General features: G+C 38.7%; 2 protein-coding genes across 4 annotated transcripts in view; one reads left to right on the forward strand and one right to left on the reverse strand.

The window, feature by feature from the left end:
• The window catches only part of LOC136877234 (zinc finger protein 665), a 184,290-nt gene extending 163,483 nt beyond the window's left edge, over positions 1-20,807 (reverse strand). The window contains exon 1 of the mRNA XM_068228707.1: positions 20,721-20,807. The gene's annotated coding sequence lies outside the window, so the exon portion shown is untranslated. The remainder of the gene's footprint in view (positions 1-20,720) is intronic.
• LOC136877236 (zinc finger protein 501) overlaps positions 20,776-23,002 on the forward strand; it is a 69,401-nt gene continuing 67,174 nt past the window's right edge. The window contains exons 1-2 of one of the 3 annotated variants that reach the window (XM_067151094.2): positions 20,776-20,849; positions 20,946-21,069. The gene's annotated coding sequence lies outside the window, so the exon portion shown is untranslated. Of the gene's footprint in view, positions 20,850-20,945; positions 21,070-21,117; positions 21,333-23,002 lie in introns of those variants that run through there. The other 2 variants (XM_067151096.2, XM_067151093.2) reach the window with 2 other exon arrangements.

Genomic DNA, 23,002 nt, shown 5'->3' on the forward strand with positions numbered 1-23,002 from the left:
AGGAGGCACACCAGTTGAGTTTTAATAGAGGAGAGGAATAACTGTTGGCAACACATGGTTTTGGAAGAACAACAGCAGAAAAATTACATGATGTGGTTGGGGTGACAGAAGAATAAAATCAGTAATTGATTACTTTCTGGTGGAAAGGACAAATCACAGGCAGGTGATCGATATAACAGTTTTACCAGCAGAGTTATTCAATGGAGATCATATAGTTGTGATTGCAAACATGAGTGGAGAAAATGGAAAAATTGTAAGAGATAAGACATAGTAAAATAAAAGTGTGGAATACCACTTCTTAACCCGCGAGTGGTCGCTAGCCGAAATGTAACATGAGTGGTCGCGCATGAGACTGTCTCTCACATTAAAATAAATATGATATCTTTCACAGTTTTGTGGGGCGTAAGGCTGAAATTTATAACAGAAATGAAATGAAAGCTCTACCTTATATATTTTAAATAAGAATGAAATGATCAGCTGTGTGTGAGAGAGAGATGGTGTATTGCTTTTAGCGCCGGGAGTGTCCGAGGACAAGTTTGGTTCACCAGATACAGTCTTTTGATTTGACTCTCGTAGGCGACCTGCATGTCATGATGAGGATGAAATGATGATGAAGACGAAACATACACCCAGCCCCCGTGTCAGCAAAATTAACCAATTACGGTTCAAATTCCCAACCCTGCCGGGAATTGAACCTGGGACTTCTGTGACCAAAGGTAAGTACACTAACTATTTATCCGTGGAGCCAGACATGATTAGCTGTTTATTAGAGACACAAATTACTATTTAAAATAACATATGCAATGTACATAAAAATAACTTCCGTCCTTAAGTTGTAAAAAGTAAAATCTCACTCATGCATTATATCTAGTAATATTTACGTACAAAGCAAGGTTTCTGAACACAATAACATTTTCAAAAACAAGAAGTGCTCATAAAACAAATACTAACATTTACGACCAGAGTAAGTTTCCCAATCCACTTCAAAATAACACCAACGTCAGTGTCGCGTGATGAGAGAAACTCGTCCCTCGACATCAGTCTGTCAGTTCCTCTCCGATACACCTACCATCAACTTGGCACGTGAGGTGAGTCTTCCATCATTTAGCAATAGCTTTTCCGGTATTTACGTAATTCTAATTCGCGTCTTATCCTTCTCACAGGTTCCATCTTGGTTCAAGTCCTTTCCAGATCAACCACTGAATTTACAACTTTCTTCATAAGATCCTTTCAAGCACTATTTCAACAAGAACCTCCGCTATTTTACAGTGTTCAACCCGTATCACTTAATATGATATAAACATACAAGGGGACAAGCCGATATAAAAAGAACTCTTCAGTAAAACACTTTGCTTGTCAATATCAACCTGCAGTGGCATATAAACTTAATTTATTTATCTTGGTTATATTGGGCATTGAACTAAAATTCTTCATCTGTTAAGTCCAAGTTGAAGCCCTATTAGAATATTCTACATTCTGTTGTGTACATACTCGTGAGGAACAACTTATGACTGTTTGTTTACTTCTATTAACTTGTCAAACATAGCTACAACGCCTCTTTAAAAATTAATCAGACTGTTCAACAGATTAAAATACGACAGATCACAAGCTGATCATCATAATTTACTGCAAAAACCAAAATTTCTTTTAACATGTCATTCTTTTTAAATACAATTACTAAGATGTATACCTTATAAAAATCGACCACTATTGTATTACTATCAGCTTATACATGTAAATATTACTTTAGTTTTAATATGTATATTTCTAATTTTAATATTATGATATTATAAGGGTCACGATCAATGTATTTTATTGTCTTTGTATAATTTATCCTAGGCTGATGATGACATAGTTTTGTCAAAACCGGTACCAAAAGTTCGTAAACGTGATGATTTAACAGAAATGTAAAAAAAATTCACGTAATATATAATATTGAAAAGGTAGATATTATTTGCTTTGTTTATTGTGAATCTTCATTCAATACGGAACCTGAAGAATGAAATTTTTAACGTTAAATGAGAGAAACTCTCACGCAGCGCGCACAGACACATAGGTACCTCTGTTCTGACTAGGGGAGGGGGTGCTTACCCTTCAAATGTGAATCGCTCTACTCACGACAGTTATAAACTCAGCTAGAAGAGGGAATAGTCACCTCCCTTTCATCACTGTGAAGTAATATCACAATAAAAAATAATGTGAGAGAAAATCTCATATAGCGACCACTTGCGGGTTAAGAAGGGGAATGAAAAGTGTGTGATAATTATAGAGGGATCACACTCTTATCACAAGATGTAAAAATAATGGAAAAGATATTAGATAGGAGAATGAAAAGAAAGGTAGAAGGAAAGTTACAAGAGGAACAGTATGGCTTTAAAAGTGGAAGATCTACAGTGGCCCCAATCTTCAATATGAGATAATAAATGGAAAAGGGTTTGGAATATGGAAAGGATCTAGACATGATCTAGATCTAACAAAGGCATACAATAGTGTTTGCAGGGGGAAGGTTTGAGAAACCATAGTAAAAAATGATACTCGGTACGCAAATCGTAGGAATGATGCATGCAATGAGCAATAACTGCATCAGCAGCGTAGGCCTAGATACTCTGATTGTTCAGACAGAATGGTTTAGAAATTAAACTGGACTAAACAGGGCTGTTTTGTTTCTAATGACTGTAAAGGAGGTAAGGAAGCATACAGGAATAGGGTGATGAAATCATGACTATTTGCAGATGATATTGTGGTCTGTGGAATGGACAACAAAGAAGTACAAGAACAACTTGATGCACTGAATGAGAAAATTGAAAAGTATGGTATGAAAATCAGCACAGAGAAAAGCAATACCCAGGTGATATCAAGCAAAGAAAGACAAGAAAAAGGCAGTGTGACTATTAGTGGTCAAAGCCTTGAAATTGTAGGCAGTAACAAATACCTAGGGAGTGAATTAATGCAGAATACAAGGCTGAATATGGAGATTAGCAAGAGGGTGCAACAGGGCAATGTATTCTGATGGAGCATAAGAAACCTTGTCTGGAATAAGGAAGTGTTAAAAGATAATGTACAAAATGTACTTTGCACAAATACCGACTTATATGGCTAAGACCTGGACAATGACAAGTAGAAAGGAGAGCAGAATTCAAGGCAGTGAAGTATGATGGGAAAGATACGATGTTAGACAGGAAGAAAGAATAGAAAATCTAAATAAGAGAACTGATAGAAATAAACTAAGATTGTTAGGCCATGTAATGAGGATGGAGGAGAAAAGAATAACAAAACAGATGACAGAGATGTTCAAGGGATAGAGAGCAAGAGGGAGACCTAGAACAAGATGAATTGATTCAATAAAGAGGAGTACATGAAGAAGAAATCTGCACTGGGACAAAATGATGGATAAGTAATGATGGAAGGAGGGAGGAAGGTGAAGAATTGTCATAAATGCCAGGATACAGAAGGAGCTGGATAAGGAGAAAGGAGGATAATGATGAAAAACAGACATGCAATAAATACAAACCTTATTTTGCAATAATTAAGAATTGAAATGAATTCTTTGGCTACTCAAAACTCGACATCATTGGACAACATGTCATACACTAAAATGACTACCGGTACATGGTAATTAAGCATCTTAATAAGGAGTATTGCCACCTCTTGTATGCATAACAGCTTCACAATATTTCTGATGCTTTCAATAAGGCACAGCATGTCTATAAGGGTGTCTTCAACAACTTATAGTGTTTGGGGTGGTGGAATTTTCACTTGGATGTGTTGCTTCTGCTGGTCTAAAACTTGTTCAATCAGATTCATTTCAGGACTTCTGGATGGCCACTCCATTCTTTGCATGTGTTCTTGCAGGAATCTCCCAGTGATATTGGTATCATGCACTCTAACATTAACATGCATGAATACTGCATTTTCAAGTTGCTTCATATGAGGAATTGCATGTGGCAGTAATAATTTTAGGACCTCATCTGCCTTGTACAGACATTTTAAATTCACACCATCTGGCTCTCTGTTTGTCAATTTTGCTGTTCCATTTTACTCTAACCCTACTAAATGTATCATTGAGTAGTTACGGATACACTGTGAATGACCAGGAGATCAGTTTTGCTGCCCACACCCTAAGAGGTCCACCACTTTAAGCATACACACACTCTCTCTCTCTCTCTCTCTCTCTCCCTCTTTGAATTGAGGTACTTGCACCTTTTAACTGATAATGACACCTCCCAATCAACATCCAGATGATAGTGGAGCCGTCTGTTAGGTAAACATGACATGTTACTGTTCATAACAGTCCAATCCCCATCGCACTACGTATTTGTGCAATACACTTACATACATCTAGTGACAGGACTTTCTTTTTTTCTTCTTTAGCAGTATATTTGTTGGGGCAGGTTGTGGGTCCTAACCCTTGGTAATAAAGACATTACTCTACTACAAAAAAAGTTAATGAGGTAATACTTACATAATTCACTTTTCAAAATAATGTAATGTATGCTGGAGCTTTACCAACATCATTCTGCCTTCATATAACTTCCATGCTTTTGCCTGGTCAGGGTTACCTGCTACAGGATAGAATAGACTGTTCAGCCAGAGACTCGATGCCCAGTGTAGGGCAGCAGTAAATAACCTGACTTTAAAACGGGCCAACAGCTTCAGGTGGAGGGTTTTCTTTAGTTAGGTGCTGGTCCCACAGCGAAGGAAATGCCATAGAAACACAGCAGGAAGTCTCTGTTCTTCAGGTTAGGGGCAGGTCTAAAAGGTGTCTGATCTCCAGCTCAGCAGCAGCCTAACTGAAACCTGACAGTTAGGTATAAAAATGTCTTTGGGTGTGGCAAATCCACTGTAATAATAACCTATAATAAGCATCAAAATGATCAGAACAAAGATGTACGACGCACCCTAGGAGTGACATGCATCCAGGGAGAAGCAAGAAGTGGATGGAGGTCAATGATCCACAGCCTGACCCAAGAGCTCCCTGGATATGGAAGAAGAAGAGGAAGAAAGAAGACAGCTTCTATGCAACCGTGATCAATCATCCGTCGACGTAATGCTATGTAGAAAGATACCATACTATTGGCCTACCGACAAACACCAATACTGGTATGCCTGTAGCCAATCATAGTTGATATATATCGTAGGTTATAAAATTCATATATAATTTCTCCATTTATCATATGTAGGTCGTCTGTCCTGACATGTCAAATACCATTGTTCAATGGCACTTGACAGAACACCTAGATTTTAGACTTGAAGATCTTTATGTATGCCATTAACATTTTCACATTCTGTTGTATTCATTTAGGAGGTAGTAAAAAAACTTCTTTCTTACCTCTTCACCTGACCTCTATGGTCAAGGACTGGACTGTATGATGAATCATCAAACACGACTTCTCAGCTCTTGAATTGGTGTTCCTATTCCACAAGCTTGTACAGGAAATGGGTTCTGTTTGAAGAAAACTATCGTATAACTTACACTTTGTTAGGAACTAGTTAGTGAAAAATCCCAAATAACGGATGAAATGTATATCATTAACATTATAATTATACTATACCGGTAACCGTAACGAATTATTAATGCCACGGCTGAGAAATTTTTCTTTCAGTAAATATATTGTTTAATACGATTAAGAACCTATTCGATTATATAAAAACTACCTACTTTTCAACACTCAATAGTTTGATCAGCGGGAGAAATTTCGGGGTCATACTTCAACTCATTCCATAGACAAAGAATGGTAACGATCAAAATAAATCAAAATAATAGACATTTGAAAGCGCCCTGATTTCAAAATTAAGAACACGCGCATTATAATGATACTGATCCAAACAACTACCAATGTAAAGTTCTCCTGGCTAGAGCAATTCATCAGTCAAAATCGTGGTGAATTGCCATCGGACGTGCATATGACAAAAATATGAATTATTAAAACATTAAAACTCGTGGGCTACTGTATAGGAAGTAATGTGAGTGTTAGTACATTTCAGCGCATAAGTACATTTTAGCGTATGTCTTAATAGTTCCGTATTAAGTGAAACGAGTTCTGTTTCGAAATGTGCGCCTGTATTGTGTTGGAATTTGTAATTGAACCGATGATGAGGAAACTGGCTGCCCGCCTGACCGACAGCAAATACAGTAGAGACAATACACGACACTTACGGATTTCGCCTTGCTAAAATGGGAGACAATTCGACGGTGGCGCTCCTAGTGACTTGACCTGAACAAATCGCGCTAAATTCAAATATCAATGGAAATGTATATACGGAAATGGATAAATAAATTACGTCTAGAAAGAAAGTGGTATTGAGATATTAACTTCGAAGTTGCTAAAACAATTCTGGATAAATGAATGAAGAATTATTTAAAAGGTTATTATTCAAAGACTGAAATTAAACATATAAACAAGGTGTGAAATGGACTGCTGTGAAATGGCTTGATCTTTCATTTATGCATTACTTTTTTAGCTTTAGCATACCTGCCTGAAATCTTACGGTTGGATTTGTCTTTTTTCCTCATTTAAAAACAATGTATCATCATATTAAGACATTTGTCAATAAAAATATCGGCACATTCCTTACACATATGATGCAATGAATTAACATTTAATAGCTGGACAATTTTCCTCTTAACATGAAGCCTACTAACAGAAAGAAAATCTATAAAATCCCGGCTTTAATCTGAGAAGAGGGATAAAAGAAAGAAAAGTTTGAAAATGTTGTCGATAGTGATGCTTTGAGGAATATTTACGTACAATTAGAGTAAAAATGTAACATACCCTTGGCTGTATAGTCGAGGATTTTTAAAGTCGCTGGCCTGGAAATGATCTGAACAGATCTTATAATTCTTATACAAGCGTAACGTCCCTTCTTTCTTGTACACTTTATCCAAATCGCTTCTGTGACATTTCACAACCCACATATCACACCTACAACAACACATCAGTATTGAAGGTTAACTGCTGCACTATACAATAAAATATGCGTATTATATTTTAAGCCCGTTAAAACATGGGTCGAGCAGGTCAGAAGATTATGAAGTACTATAAAAATCTCTGTCACTGGAAGAATATATATCCAAACACAATATTACTTACATGTTCTTGTCACGAGGGAACCTGAAGAACGATCGCGCATTTTTCTGTACTACGTAATTACTGCAGCCAAACACAGCACATACCTTTCCCCTCATGCTGAGAGGAGATATCAAGGAATGACACACGCTACTATTTAATTATGTCAACTCACTGAAAACGCATAAATAACACCAAAAACTTCACACAAAAATACACGTGCTCTTATGACAGAATCAGTACCGTTCAGGTCTATCCGCTAGAGTGAGCTCCAATAGCTGTCCCTCGATATCTCGCTCAGTGTCGTGTATTGTCTCTACTGTATTTGCCGACAGGACATTTTGCGGGGAAGGGTTGGGTGGGGGTGGGGGACGGCAAAACAAGTTTGGTAAGTCCGGAAGAATGTGGCGAGGGTTCAATTCTTCGTTAGATAATAATAATAATGTTATTTGTTTTACGTCCCACTAACTACTTTTTAAGGTCTTCGGAGACGCCGAGGTGCCGGAATTTAGTCCCGCAGGAGTTCTTTTACGTGCCCGTAAATCTACCGACACGGGGCTGTCGTATTTGAGCACCTTCAAATACCACCGGACTGAGCCAGGATCGAACCTGCCAAGTTGGGGTTAGAAGGCCAGCGCCTTAACCGTCTGAGCCACTCAGCCCGGCATTCTTCGTTAGAATACAGAGTCTTTCATAGTTCCCAATTCATAATAGGCTATGTACCCAGCATTGCCGAACATCAATCAGTTATCACTAATCTGCATTTAAGGGTGTCGTTCAGGAAGAAGATTGTTTACGCCTACCTAGTTCCTTTTTAAATAATTTCTAAGTACGGTAACTGGAAATTTGTCGAAAATACTCGTAGATGAATGATTCTAATTCCTCTTCCTATAAACTACTTTGTCCTCTTGAATTAATACTGTATTTTCAAATTATGATCTTTCCTAGTTTTAAAAACTCCATTCAAGCTTATTTGTCTAATAATGTCATTCTAAGCTGGGCATGTAGGCCCAAAACAGGGAGATGGCTTCTCATAAATTAGTTATATTTATGAGAATGTTTTCACAAATGTGGAAATGAAGACTGCAACAGCAAATTTAGGAGGAAATGCCCACACTACATTAATGAAATACTTCAGTATGGACTTAGAAGATTCTCACCATTGTAATGTTCTTCTTGCAACACTTTTCTGTGTTAATCAGTTGCTAATCAGATGATTTAAATGTTGCTAAAAAATGCTCCATAGAGGGGACATGATAGCTGAGAGAGTTAGTCTTTGAATCCTTATCAAGATGGTCATATGTAATTTCTGAAATGAAAAAATCACACCCCTGGATATCTTGTGCATATGATGATGATATCAACAGTCACATAAAAACAACCACCTTGCTTCCGTATACCACATACGTACATAAGACTGACTTTATCATTTTGCAAATAATTCACATATGTAAATATCATTTATGTAATCTATATACAAGATATATTAACTAAACTTGTATCCTCATATTCCTTTTCTTCTCTGCAGGCATACCCCCATTTTAACCACGTACAAATCCTCCTACAAAGTACTATCAGTGTATCACATGCTCGAACCCTTGGCTGTTAAAGCATTGCATTGGTGGTGGATTGTGTGGCCTGACATCCAGTGTCAACTTGTAATGTTGAGCTACCTCAGGAGCACTCTTGAGTTCAAAGGATTAATAAATGCACCACCGGCCATGGAAGCGTCAACTGCTATATCCCTTATCAGTTTTCAAAATCAGGTCACGATGGAAAATGTCTCCCTGGACCTGTTTCAGAGACTAGTCTTCTTCCACTTTGAGGGATATTGCCAAAGTGATTACACTTAAACAGCTTCTCAACTTTGACAGCTTGGCAGGTCTTTAATGGCAAGCTATCACTGCGCATCCCTAGTTCCTCATATTTGCCCTCAATATGCTTGAATAACATTATCAGTTTGACCGGCTTAAAATCGTCTCTGCCAGTCCTCGTGACAAACAGGAATTTCAGATTATTTGAACGCATTCTTTCACAATTCCTTTGTTCTCAAGGGACTGCACCTCTCAGAGAAAATAAATTTAAAGACTTAGGAGGAGGACCACACTGGGTTGACTTACATTTCATCATCCTATAAATATCCTCTCCAAATGTCACCAAGTCTGAACATGGGCTGCAACTGTTGCCACCACACCGACGAGGCAATATCCATCAGACTTGGAAGACATTATCCAAGCTATGATGCTAAATGTATTAGCATGTAGCTCATTGCATATACAGGGAGGATAGGTGTTGCAGCTCATGCATTCAGTTGTGTGAGGACTAGTTTTACCTCCTGTGGATGGGGGTTGGGGGTGACATAGATCCTCTATATCGCCTGCCTATCTTAAGTGCTGACTGAATGGGGAATCCTCAGAGGCTTTCAATGTGGAAGGATTGTATAGAAACCACAGGGCACCTAGCTATGTCTGGCATTTCTTCCACTTTCCTTGCCTGCCTCCTTGCTTTCATCTCTCCTCCCTTGGTCACATCTTTTTCTCTTCTGAACCCGACAGTATGACATTAGTGAGGCCTAGGGAGTCTTTCATTTTCACGATGTTTGTTCCCTTTCTTTTGCTGATACTATCATTCTTCAAAGGAATGGACTTCTTTTATTTTCATTTCTGATTAATGAAGAGAGGAATGATTACTTGCCTAGATGTACTTCTTCTTGAAATAATAATCACCACCACCACCACTATGGTGGATACAACTGCCAGGTGCATGGTGTTCTCACATGGTGGAATGTGGACACCATCTAGGCTCTTGAGCATAACTGCAGAGACTAAGAGACCCTTGCCAAAGCAGAACACACATGAATTTTCAAACAGTCAAACCTCAAGAGAGGACTGAAGGTCAAGAGACACTTTCAGTCGATTCTTACAACAGGCAGGGACTACCTATACGAGTGTATTCAACCTTCACCTCACACGGAGTTCAGTTCAAAAAACCCATGCCACAAACCAGCGTCTTACCAAGATTCTCTCTTTTAGTCACTTTTTATGATTGGCAAAAGATACCGTTGGTGTTTTCTAAACCTCCACCCACAGCAGTGTTAGCATTTTAGTTGCTTCAATAGTAAGTATAGTTGTATCATGAGATATGGAGAATGTCTGCCTTTGGCATTGCAGATAAGAATAGATATCTATTTTCATAGCAAAATGCACGGCATTTGAGCTAATGGAGTTATAATACTTGATCTCCATGTAAGAAGATATAAATGGGCAGACAAACATTTTTTCTATTATAATAGCGTTCAAAAATGTATCTGAAATTACTTATACATTATTTATTATACAACAATGACAATAAAAAATCCTTAAAGCAACAACAATTGTAAGTCACATGTACCGGGAACACATTTCAGTAAGAAACAACTAACTTTACTGGTTAGATAGAAGACAGTTTGGATTTAAGAAAGGTTATTCCACTGAGTCTCAACTGCAGTATTCCAGCAAGATATAGTATATATTTTAGATTCAGGAGGTTAAATGGACTGTATCACTATTGACTAATCCAAGGCTTTCGACAGGGAACATCATGGAAGACTACTGATGAAAATGAGGGCTACTGGACTACATATAACTGTAATTGAATGGTTGGCTAAATTCCTAGAAAATAGAACTCGATAATTAAGAGGGGAGTTCCACAAGGAAGCAATACTGGACCTTTTTTTAAATATATAAATGAGATGAGTAAAGAACAGGAATCACAGATACCGTAAGGCTCCTTGCCGAAGATGTTATACTGTGTAAAGTAATAAGTAAGTTAAAGATATGCATGATTGCAAAATAACCTCGACAGAGTTGTGAGATGGACAGCAGGCAGTGGTATGATGGTAAATGGGGTGAAAATTCAGGTTTTCATTTAATTATTTATTTATTCATAATGGCTTCCTTCAAGTGTCAGATTTAGGGCATCTCTTACAGTTAACCACATTTTACGACTGTTATCTACAGATATAACTTATTTTAACTTTTAATCCAACAAATGACATTACACCAACATTCTCAGTCTGACATGCATACAAGAATTTAAGTGCTATACAGTACATCATACAATATTAATATCAAGCAATTTCAGTAAAAAAAACCACACACACACACACATGAGTTATATGCACATCATAGCTGAAGTTAAAAATTAATCTTCTAACCAAGTTGGCTACATGGTCTGAGTCACATAGCCATGAGAATGGGTTTGAAGCCCCCACTGTTGGCAGTCCTGAAGGTGGTATTCTGTTTTATCCTATTTTTACACCAGGTAAATTATGAAAGACCAATTCCAAGAATTTTACACCAGTCTTACAGTTTAATATGTTCCTTTACTTCTAGTGTAAAATTAGAATTATGTCCATACGTGGTACTGGTTCTTAAGTGATGTAATAGATTGTGTCCAGAGGAATTTGCCATTTGTAACTCGTTACTGTAAGATTAATGTTCTGTATTCTCAGTTTAAAAAATAATTATATTCAGTAATGGCTAGAGTGACTTACTTTTGACTTATGTTCTATGTCCCCTTTTGGAGAAAAGGGCTGCAACAAAGATCCTCTCCTTGTCCCATCTCATGGCTAGTGTCTGGAGGTCTGCCCAGGATTCTTCAACTTCCCTCATCAAGATGGTGGTTTATGTCCTCTACACAGATCTGCTTCAAATTTCCTGTTTGCTGCAGCATTTTTATGTTCCAGCATCCAATTTTCATATCCATTTCCCTGCCAAAAATCTTCAATAATTTATCAAGGTAGTTTCTTTTCTTTGTTACAGTTTTGGTAATAATAGTTTCTCGGGGTTGCAACTTATTGCCCCATGGTTTGAAAAGCATAGTGGAAGGGCTGCCTCTTCTAGGCGTCTGTGCCTAGCTTCTGGTTTCGTCATGGTTTGGTGTTTATTGTGACTTCCTTAGATGAATGATGGTACTTCATTTGAGGTTCCATCAGGATTTAACTTCCTTTCTCAACTATGCTAGGGACCAGCTAAGGTGGAGTTAACAACTAGTGTACTGAAACATATTTATTTTCTCATTCATATTGGGAATTTAAGCAAAAAAGTACGCCATACCATACAACTCTGTTGTCATTGGTGTGGGTGGCAGTGGTTGTGGTACAATTCTATGGCAAACAAAGGAATTACCTGAAGGGATAGACATGATAAAACAGACTCGCGCAAATTTTTCATACTCGGTTGGAGTGGTTTGCCAATGTAGATGAGTGTCAGACTATGTCATTTAACCAATGGTCTTCACGGTCATGCATGGCTCTAATACAGAGTGCTGTCTTGTATTCTTACATATAGATAATTGTACAGGTGACAAATAACATCCAGCAGGAAAGAGTTCCAAGCCTTTTGGTCATGTTGCAATATGCAAGATTAGCTGGAACTGGACTGGGTCAGATATCATTGCATCGTGTCACAAGCAAGCATGCTCAACAGAAGAAAGGTTTGGAGATCATGCTAGTTATGGAAGTTATCAAGCACTACAAAGAGTATATTGAGTAGTAGCATAAGTATGAGGACATGCATTATCCTGCTGAAACAATACTTCATTTTAATAATGTGGGAATGACAGAAGTACAGCTTGTACAATGTCCTGGATGTACCAGGATATACTTATCAGACCTTCCAAAAGCACAAAACCCCCACCCCCCGCCCCAATGGCACTACAGCCCCTGAAGGGCCTTGGCCTACCAAGCGACCACTGCTCAGCCTCAAGGCCTGCAGATTACGAGGTGTCGTGTGATCAGCACGACAAATCCTCTCAGCCGTTATTCTTGGCTACCTAGACAGGGGCCTCTATCTCACTGTCAGATAGTTCCTCAATTCAAATCACATAGGCTGAGTGGAACTTGAACCAGCCCTCAGGTCCAGGTAAAAATCCCTGACCTGGCCAGGAATCAAACCCGGGGTCTCCAGGTAAGAGGCAGGCACGCTACCCCTACACCATGGGGCCGGCTAAAAGCACCAAAGGTAAACAAAAATTGTATCTTTCTACACCCTACACCATGATGCCAGGAGTTAGGGTTCATAAATTGTGGGTAAATCTCTGGAAGATGATGCTAAGTAGATGGACATCACATATACAAACAGCCATCACATGCATGAAGGCAGAACCTGCTGTCATCACTAAAAACAACTGAGTGCCATTTCATTCTCCTGGTGATTCTTGCCCAAGATCACTGGAGACAGGTGTGATAGTACTGTGACAGAAAAGGTAGCCAGTTCGTAGGTACATGTATGTGTCTGTAGTCTTATTGCAAGTAGACAGTTCCCAATGGTATATATGCACACCTCTGTTGACACATTCACCGAGATCTCTGCTGTGGATGTATTACGGTCTGTCATTGATGAGCAAATAGTGAGCCAACCTTGATGTACATCTGTAAAATGCAGCCATACTGAAACCAGTCTACAAGTGTGGGCCTGTTCAACTGACCGCTGATAACATCACCAAACTGCAGATGCAACACAACCAATGTATGCAGCAACCGTTCAATGTGTTCATTCCGCACTATGAAGTTCCACCACGCAACCCCTCTCAGAGGTTTTTAATTGAACATCAGAGGCTTGTAACTGTCTTTGATGTATTGAACCTCCCAAGTGTATGTGATACTGTCTGGTACAGGGTTGAATGCAATGCACTGAAGTGAATGGTACCATGCCATCTGTTGGCTGACATACTTGAAGTATCCTTCAGTTTAACTACAATTCTCTGGCATGCAACTGTAGTAGTTGTCTCTAGGGTGTTGCAGTTTTCTTCCTGACAGTATAAATAGATATTATAAATATCTTAGTTTCTACCTAACTTATTGAATGTAACTGTCACACCAAAAATCAAGACACAAAAATTTCAGCTGTAGTTAAGCATTCTTGAAAAAAAAAAATAAAAAAAATAAAAAAAAAGCTGTTCTGGAAGGTAAGTTGAATGGTGGAACATCCCTCACTCAAACTCTGTTATATTAGAGTGGAACATGAAATATTATTCAAGAAATTGGAGAGAATAGGATTGGAGACAGGGGTTATACGTTGGATAAGGGTATTTTTAAATTCAAGGGTTCAGAATGTCAAAGTAGGAAATCATGTATCACAGGAAGAGAAAGTTAGGAAGGGAATTCTACAGGGTAGTATAATCAGGCTATTACTTTTCTTAATATATGCAAATGATTTAGGGAGCAATATACTTCAGAAATAAGATTGTATGCAGGTGACATAATTGTTTACAGGGAAATAAACATGATAGAGGATTGTACAGACTAAGAAAGGGACCTTGACAGTATCTAATAATGGGTTGAAGAGAACAATACGAAGGTTAATGGAGGTAAATCAACTGTCACAACATTTACAAACAAGAGATTAAAACTGAATTTAAGTTTACTTTGGGCGAGGTAAACGTTCTAAAAGATGGCAAGTGCAAATGCTTAGGCATGAGATTTAAAGTTATTTGCACTTGAAGGGTCATGTTGGTGGCATTGTAGGAAGCATACAAATCATTACATGTCATAATGAGGCTACTTAAAGGATGCAAGAGAGAATTAAAACAGAAAAGTTACTTAAGTATGGTTCATCCATTATCAGAATATGCAAACAGTGTTTGGCATTTGCAGCAGGATCTAATAAAACTAGATGGTGTGCAGAGGAAAGCAGCAAGATTTGCAACAGGAGATTTTAGGAGAAAAAGTAGTGGCTCAGAAATGTTAGAGAAAATTGGGTGGGAAGCTTTAAGTAAAAGAAGGGAGAAACCTACACTTATAGGATTGTTTAGAGCTTATACAGGAGAGAAAGATTGGGGGAAAATCGATGTGCTGATCACAAGTATAAAATTAGATGCGATTTTAGCAGAAGCAGAAGACAAAATAAGGAATGAAACTATTCGCCAACAACTTGGATTGGAGAGGAGCCTGTTGTAAACTTCAGAATTTAGCAGATTACAATGGTATGGACATATGAGAAGGATGACTCCAATTAGGACCCCAAGAGCATACTATGAAAGGAATGTTGTTGGTGACAGGCCCAGAGGGAGGCCTCATGATAGTTGGGAAAAGCAAAGTTTCAAAGATCTTGCCAAATGCGGTGTAAATTCGCAGCAAAAGGTAGAACATAACCTGTGGATGGACAGGACTGAATGGAAGAGGGTCATAAACACCCGCACCCAGCTAGCTGGAGCAGAAAATCGATGATGATGATGATGATGATGATTTAGCAGAACCGATTGGGGTGAAATTTAATTCATTGGGAAGTACGTGAAGCAGTGGAACAATTTACCAGGGGAAGTGTTTGATCTTTCTTTTTTTCCTATTTGCTTTACATTGCACCGACACAGATAGGTCTTATGGTGACAATGGAAAAGGAAAAGCCTAGGAATGGTAAGGAAGCGGCTGTGGCCTTAATTAAGGTACAGCCCGAGCATTTGCCTGATGTGAGAATGGGAAACCACGGAAAACCATCTTGAGAGCTGCTGACAGTGGGGTTCGAACCCACTATCTCCCGGATGTGAGCTCACAGCTGCGCGCCCCTAACCGCATGGCCAACTTGCCCGGTAGTGTTTGATCCTTTTCAAAAATCTGTACGGATAGTCAAGGAAAGAATAAACTGCAACAAAGAAAAGAAATGAAAAGTTAGTGGGCATTTGACCTGTGCAGGTTATTGTATATAAGGAATTTTCTGTGAATAAATTAATTCTATCCCCTTGTCTTTGGGGATTGAACAGCCAAAGTAAGGGACTATGTGTAGAGGTAAAGTACAGTGGGGAATTCGAGATCCCTGGGACCACTACGGTAGCTGTGAAGGCCCTTCAGGAACTCTGAAAAGTGGTGACAAAAGGGGCTCTGGTTAAGATGCGGCAGGCCGTTATCCATGTTAGATACCGAAATGGGTTAAAAAAAAAAATTTTAAATTTAAATCTTACAGCAGTTGTATAGTGTTATTTGAAGTGATTCTACATACTATATATGATTTGATTATAAATATAAGTACAGAAGATATTATGAGTAGAATTTTGTAAATAATATAAATTTATTAAGGATGACCTGTATGTTTAATAGAAAAATTGTTACAGTAGTGTAAATTGTATAGTACGGTATTTTAGGAAATTTTCTTCTTTTTCCTTAAAATTTAGAGCTGGATAATAATGTATTTTAGTGTATCATTTGCTGCCAAGGTAGACACCTCATTTACAATAAATTGATTTTGATTTGATTCACCCATGCAATGATGAATTACACAAGCCTGAGCAAGAACCAGTTTCATGGCCAACACAGCTTTATATTTCCTAGCTTTCTGTCATAACATAAGCCAAGCTACAATATAAATATGTTTCATTTGAAAGACCTAAAGACAATATGTCTATTCACTACAGAGTCATAGTTGCTACAGTTTAATATTCCAGATGTAACTTGTAATAATGAGAATCAATAACCTTCAAAATCTGCTATTAAGGTAAAATTTTGGCAAATTGCTGCAAAAATTCATGAACCCGGGCGGTTCATCCATACAAATTCACACTTCTGCAAAACTGCTTTGTGGAAAGGGCGCTTGTTTCCAAACAAGTAACAGTGATAAAATCACATGTTGTACAACCAACCATTTCATAGTGTAGAGTGTTATCAGGGTCCTTAAGAATAAAATCACTACTCAGAGCGATAGGCTAGTGTGCTTTATTATCTAATATCTTGCCTCATTGCTTTGTGAATCTTGATTCAATACGGACCATAAAAATGAAATTTTTGACGTTAAATACTCATCACTGTTTTTATTCACAGACATAACTGGACTCGCATCTCACTGGAGTATCAACTTCTGCTTTCCAATATGGCTTCTTGCAGTGCAGTGTCATTTCAGAACAGTTCACTTAAAACTAATAAGCCTTGTTGAGCTACGCATCAGTTGTTGGCCAAGACCAACTACAACCTAGTAGTTGGTGCTGCATTGGCGAACTCACCCTTCGCTTAATGTCTTGTCATGGATTTGCAACTGTCTTTTAACTACTTGCATTCACTTGCCACTACCTCACTCAAGACAGACTCAGTGCTCTCACAGCCCTGATCTTCTCACTGGCCCATGGAAGAATCTCACAGTTTCCACTTCCAAATCATTGTGGGCACACATTGGGCACAAGCTGCATTGTAAGTCAACTTCCATTTTCTTCTGAGGGCTCCCTTTAGGAAGCCTCAACAATTCAGTGGGGTGTTGTTTTGCTTGCTGCTGGCACCGTGCACATATTCACCGCTGTGCCAGCATTGCCACCTCTCGTCAGCACTGTATCCTTGTCAGCCAGTGGCGGCGATTGGGGATGAGGGGAGAGGACTGCCCCTCACTTCAAAGAGAAAAAATAAAAATTGTATTCCATTTTGGCTACCTAAAACCACGAATCATAAAAAAGCAATGTATACAAACCCTCTTGTCTACTACCTAATTCTTTCCATTAATTTCTTGAAATACTAAACATTACTTAGCAGAATTAAGCACAAAATTTGATGCAGCTAACCAATTCATACAACAGCACAGCAAGTAGTGGAGACTAGAGTAGCAAAGTGCAGAAGGGTAATAATATATGATGGCACAAAACCTTGCTGAAAGTTTTATTGTATAGTATTGAATCAAATTTTTTAAATTATATCATTACTGTATCGCAGTAAGTTGGTAAGCCGCCAAACTTTACATCTCTGTTGAACTTTTCTCAGAGAGCATCAGAAACCACCATTTTGTAGCTTTTCTTAACAATAATTGTTGTCTACCCCTCACTCCCCCACACTATATTCACCAGCTCCCCGATATGTTTGTTGTCTATAAATGTTTGTGTCTTCACGCCCCCCTCAACCCAATTCTCAATCGCAGCTGCTGTTGCCAGCCCCCCTTTCTGCCTCCATTGTTGCAATAGATTTGATGGGATGTAACCGGCATTTTTAGCTCCACATTCATTGTTCTTCTTTTTTTTCACTTGCTATTTGCTTTACATTGCATCGACACAGATATGTCGTGTCATGTACTCTCACTGCTACATCGTGGGATTTGAGACTCTACTTTTCTTCATCTACCTTACTTGTAATACCAATATAAATGGTCCGTTATTGTACATTATTAATTTTCCAGCTAACTCGTTCCTGGTTGCCAGCGTTTCGCTCCCGTGTGCTAGGCTGGGCTCGTCAGTTGGTACCTAGCACACCTACCAAGACGTGTGGCTAGTGTATACTGTGGAGGCCACTGCGTAGGCTACTTGAAGTCACCGGCAGTGCCAATGCACTATGAGAGACTTAGTCTCACTACCAAAAATTGATGCCTGCTTGGCCATCAGATGATATAGATGTTGATTCCTATAGGGAATCTGAAATATTTGTCCCGAATGAGTAAATTTATAATACCAATATAAATGGTCCGTTATTGGACATTATTAATTTTCCAGCAAACTTATTCCTGGTTGCCAGCGTTTCGCCCCCGTGTGCTAGGCTGGGCTTGTCAGTTGGTACCTAGCACACCTACCAAGATGCGTGGCTAGTGCATATCGTAGAGGCCACTGTGTAGGCTACTTGAAGCCACCAGCAGTGCCAATGCACCATGAGAGACTTAGTCTCACTACCAAAAAATGATGCCTGTTTGGCCATCAGATGATATAGATGTTGATCCCCATAGGGAATCTGAAATATTTGTCCCGAATGAGTAAATTTAAAATACCAACATAAATGGTCCGTTATTGGACATTATAAATTTTCCAGCTAAGTCATTCCTGGTTGCCAGCATTTCGCCCCCGTATGCTAGGCTGGGCTCGTCAGTTGGTACCTAGCACACCTACCAAGATGCGTGGCTAGTGCATACCATGGAGGCCACTGCGTAGGCTACTTGAAGCCACCGGCAGTGCCAATGCACCATGAGAGACTTAGTCTCACTACCAAAAATTGATGCCTGCTTTATTTATATTGATATGTCCAATAACATGGACTTACTATTTTCGATTTATTCCAAGTCCTGAAAGTTCTATAAAATTTTGTATTGTGGAAATATCTTCAGCTATGGACATATAATTTTGAATTTGATAATGGGTGTCTCGTAGATCGTTCGAATATTGTGTCTATTTTCTGGGAACTGTCTAGGACTTTGAGTGCGCGGACATTTATCATCCTTTCTCCTTCCCCTTCCATTCTATTTTTTTCCTTCTTTATTGATCCTTAAAGAAAGAAGTGAAGGACCAAAAGTTAGAAATTGATAATGTTTGTTACTGATCTGTCATTAATTTTTCGTGTCTTTTTTTAACACCAATTTGTTTATGATGGAGTAGATTCTAATTGAGATTGTATTATGGGATTCATAAAAAAAATTGTGGCTCACAAATCCCCAATTTCTTTTAACTTTTGTCATTCTACCATTTTTTGTCAACATTGGTGCTGATCTAGTCATTGTTTTAAAAAAATATTATGAATGTTCATTTTGCTTTGGTCCCTTCTTTTAATTGGGCCATGTGCACTGTAACTCTATTTTTTTGAATTGTAAGGATCCATATTCGTCATTCCTCGATAATCTTTGTACAATTTTGAGATATTATTCACTCCATATGTGAACTCTAGGTATTATTGTCAGTGTTCTTCCCTCAAAATTGTGTACCTTCCTTTGAGATTCTGATCTTTGATCTATTCGTGCATTTCTCTGGTGTGATGCCAGCATGTTATTTCATATTGTGAAAAAAAATCATGATAATAATAACAATGATGATGATGATGATAATAATAATAATAATAATAATAATAATAATAATAATAATAATAATAAAGGCTTGTGGAAATTCTTGTCAGGATCACTATTGTGCTTAAACATTAGTTGAACTTCCCATTGAATGGGCTTGTTGGTCTTGTATCTTGTACACAATTTCTGCTTCATTTGAGTATCACAAAAAAATTGTAACATTTTTACCTTTATCTTGTTGTCAGTTTTGAACATACATATGTTCATCCCTTTGGTTATTTCCAAAAGAAAAGGGGATATTTTATTTTCCCTGTTCTTCCCAATGTCGAAGTACCTACCACGACTTTGCCTTCTGGGTTTGCCCCACAGTACGGCCCACTGCACGTGATCAACTTTGCTGTCTTGCTGTATAGTGGAGGGCTGGCCACCTTATTCGGAAAGTAACTGGCATATTAATCATTATTATCGCTTGCTATAACCAATTACAACCTGACAATCGTATGGCGACGATGGGCTAGGAAAGACCTAGGAATGGGAAGGAAGCGGCCGTTGTCTTAATTAAGGTACAGCCCCAACACTTGCCTGGTGTGAAAATGGGAAAACACGGAAAACCATCTTCAGGGCTGCCGACAGTGGGGTTCGAACCCACTATCTCCCGATTACTGGATACTGGCCGCAATAAGCGACTGCAGCTACCGAGCTCGGTCACATTCATTGTGATGGATGATAGTGAATCGTACAGCTACCAATTAATTACCACTTTCCTTTGAAGATAATTCGTAATGACCAACGAAATGATTCAGAAATGTGGAAAGGCTCTTGCATGTTATAAGTAATTTTAGTATTTATTTTTGTAAAGATATCATAAAGATTGCCCATTCATAGTTACATTTACGCGATTCAGAGATGACCTTTATATAAGAAATTTTAGTATTTATTTTGTAAAGATTACCTTTTCATAGTTGCATTTATGCACGATACCAGTAGCGGTACCGTATACGAAGAACATGCAGTCGAACATAGGCACACTTAAGACACTAACTACCGGTACCGAACCTATTATTCATCATTATTCAGCACAGTAACTCCTTCATATTACGACAGTATGGTTATTATTAGTAGTTACTAAAAATGTTTTGTATTTAATTTATAGTATGTGTCTTTAACGTCCTTTCAGTAGCTTCAAGGTATTAATACACTCCACAGTCTGCTGCCGGCGTAGTTTTACGTTCTGGTTTCCATCCCCCTACTTTGCTTTCGAATGCGATCGCCTCAACGAACTACGCTGCGGGTTAAAAAGGGTAGGTATATAAATATAGTTTAGTCATCTTATCGAGTGAAAAGCAGTTGCTGTTTCTTGGTATAATTCCCAAACAGTACAGTCAGGCATCTTGTAGATATACGTGAAAAAACTTTCACTCGGAAATTGTACTACAGAATTACTACGTTTATATGAGATTGAAATCAATTTGAGTGTTAAGGAGCAAAGGCTATAAGGAGGGTAAATGTCCAAAACGTTTAGGCCAAGTACCCATGAACGCAGCACGCAAACCGTTTATCTCAGGTTGATATAATTGAAACAAATTATGCATGGGTGATATGATTGGGAAATATTAACAAATAACAACATTTCAACATAGGTTTTATAGAATAATATAACTTCGAAGTACCAAACGATAGCTACTTAATCCTTTATATCATAGCAGTTTGGTGTTGAACTATGCATTCAGCATTTTTCATAATCAGTAATAGTTTGTTGTATTGTTAAGATATTATTTTAATCAATAATGGTACGGAATAATTTAAATTCTGTATTGGCATTAGTTCATTATAGGGCCTGCAAAATTAATACCTATAGGCGTTACCTGCAGTGCACTCGGGTAGCTGCAGCATGAGTGACTGCTATCTATTTCTTAGGTGTTCGACCTGCAGCTTTCCTGCCGGGGGGGGGGGGGGGGGGGGGCGCAGCCCGCATGACCATCGACAACAATCTACATGGCCTCCGACATGCTATTAGTTCTAAGAAGAGAAAGATAGCAGGGAGGAGTGGGATTGTGATACTACAGAAGAATCTGCCTGTTCCCATGCTTGGCATGTTACCAGGCCAGATGTGGTGGTGGTGGGTATTAAATAGCGGTGTAATCGGGTTAATAAGGGTCAGGACAAAACCACATAGGCCCCCTAGGCGGAAATAGAAAGATGCCTACATGGAAAATCTGACATTTTGTAGATAGCACATGCAAGGATGTGGGCTGGACTTCTCCAGGTTGTGTTAGTGAGGAGTATGTATCATGCACAAGTCATGTCCATTTTCCTGCCATATTGTTTGTTATAGGGGATCATCCTTCTTGACACTGTGGGATTCCATGCGCGGGTCCAATGGCATCTGGGCTATGGGACTGCAGGAAGAGTCCCATTTTCCAGCCGCCACTGTTCCCTGGTGCCAAGCCTCCGTTTGCGGAGAAGGGATAAGCCAAGCCTGCTGTGTAGCTGGGGCTAACGTCTTCTTCAACAACGTCTTTTTCTTCTCTCATCCCTTGGGTGTGTCCCAGTATTGCGGTGGTATTCACTCATGTCACTTCTAATTTAAAAATAAACATAAACATACAAGAACATACATACATGCTTGATATTATAATCATTACCGGTACTGTACACTAAGTTTGAGTGTGGGCTCGGGGTTACACTCTCTTGTCGCTGCAGCCAATCTTATGCGATTGTTGTCCGTGTGCACTTCTTGAGGGGCAGGTCTCCTGTTTACCCCTCACTTTACTGAAACATAGAAATACAAGGATATGGAAAACATATTATGTACATTTTATATACAGTTCTTTTTTTGGTAAGTGATGTTCGTATGTATATTTTTAGTGAGGTGGAAGCCATAGAAGGATTTGGGGGAATCCCTTTATCTTCTATTCCTGTGGCTGAATAGTATTTGTTTTGGCGTGGGGTACTTTTTGTATTGGTCTGGGTCGTACCTTCCAATACTCCTGATTAAGGGATTGATCCTGTTGCCCCATGCCTTGGTGTACATTCAAAGTGTTTGCTTTCTGATGTGGTGTCGTATAGAGCGAGTGTTTGTTATGGTGCGAAGGTCCCTTGTTGCCGCTCCGTAAGGGAGTTTCGCCGCTGCTCGAAGGCTGTTTATGTTGGTTTTGGTCGTGTATCCCCATGCTGGGGCAGCATAATGATTGGCCTGATAAAGGCTTTATACATGTTGACTGCTACCTTTGG

Source organism: Anabrus simplex, chromosome 7 (genome assembly GCF_040414725.1).
Source record: "Anabrus simplex isolate iqAnaSimp1 chromosome 7, ASM4041472v1, whole genome shotgun sequence".
Classification (NCBI taxonomy): Eukaryota; Metazoa; Arthropoda; class Insecta; order Orthoptera; family Tettigoniidae; genus Anabrus; species Anabrus simplex.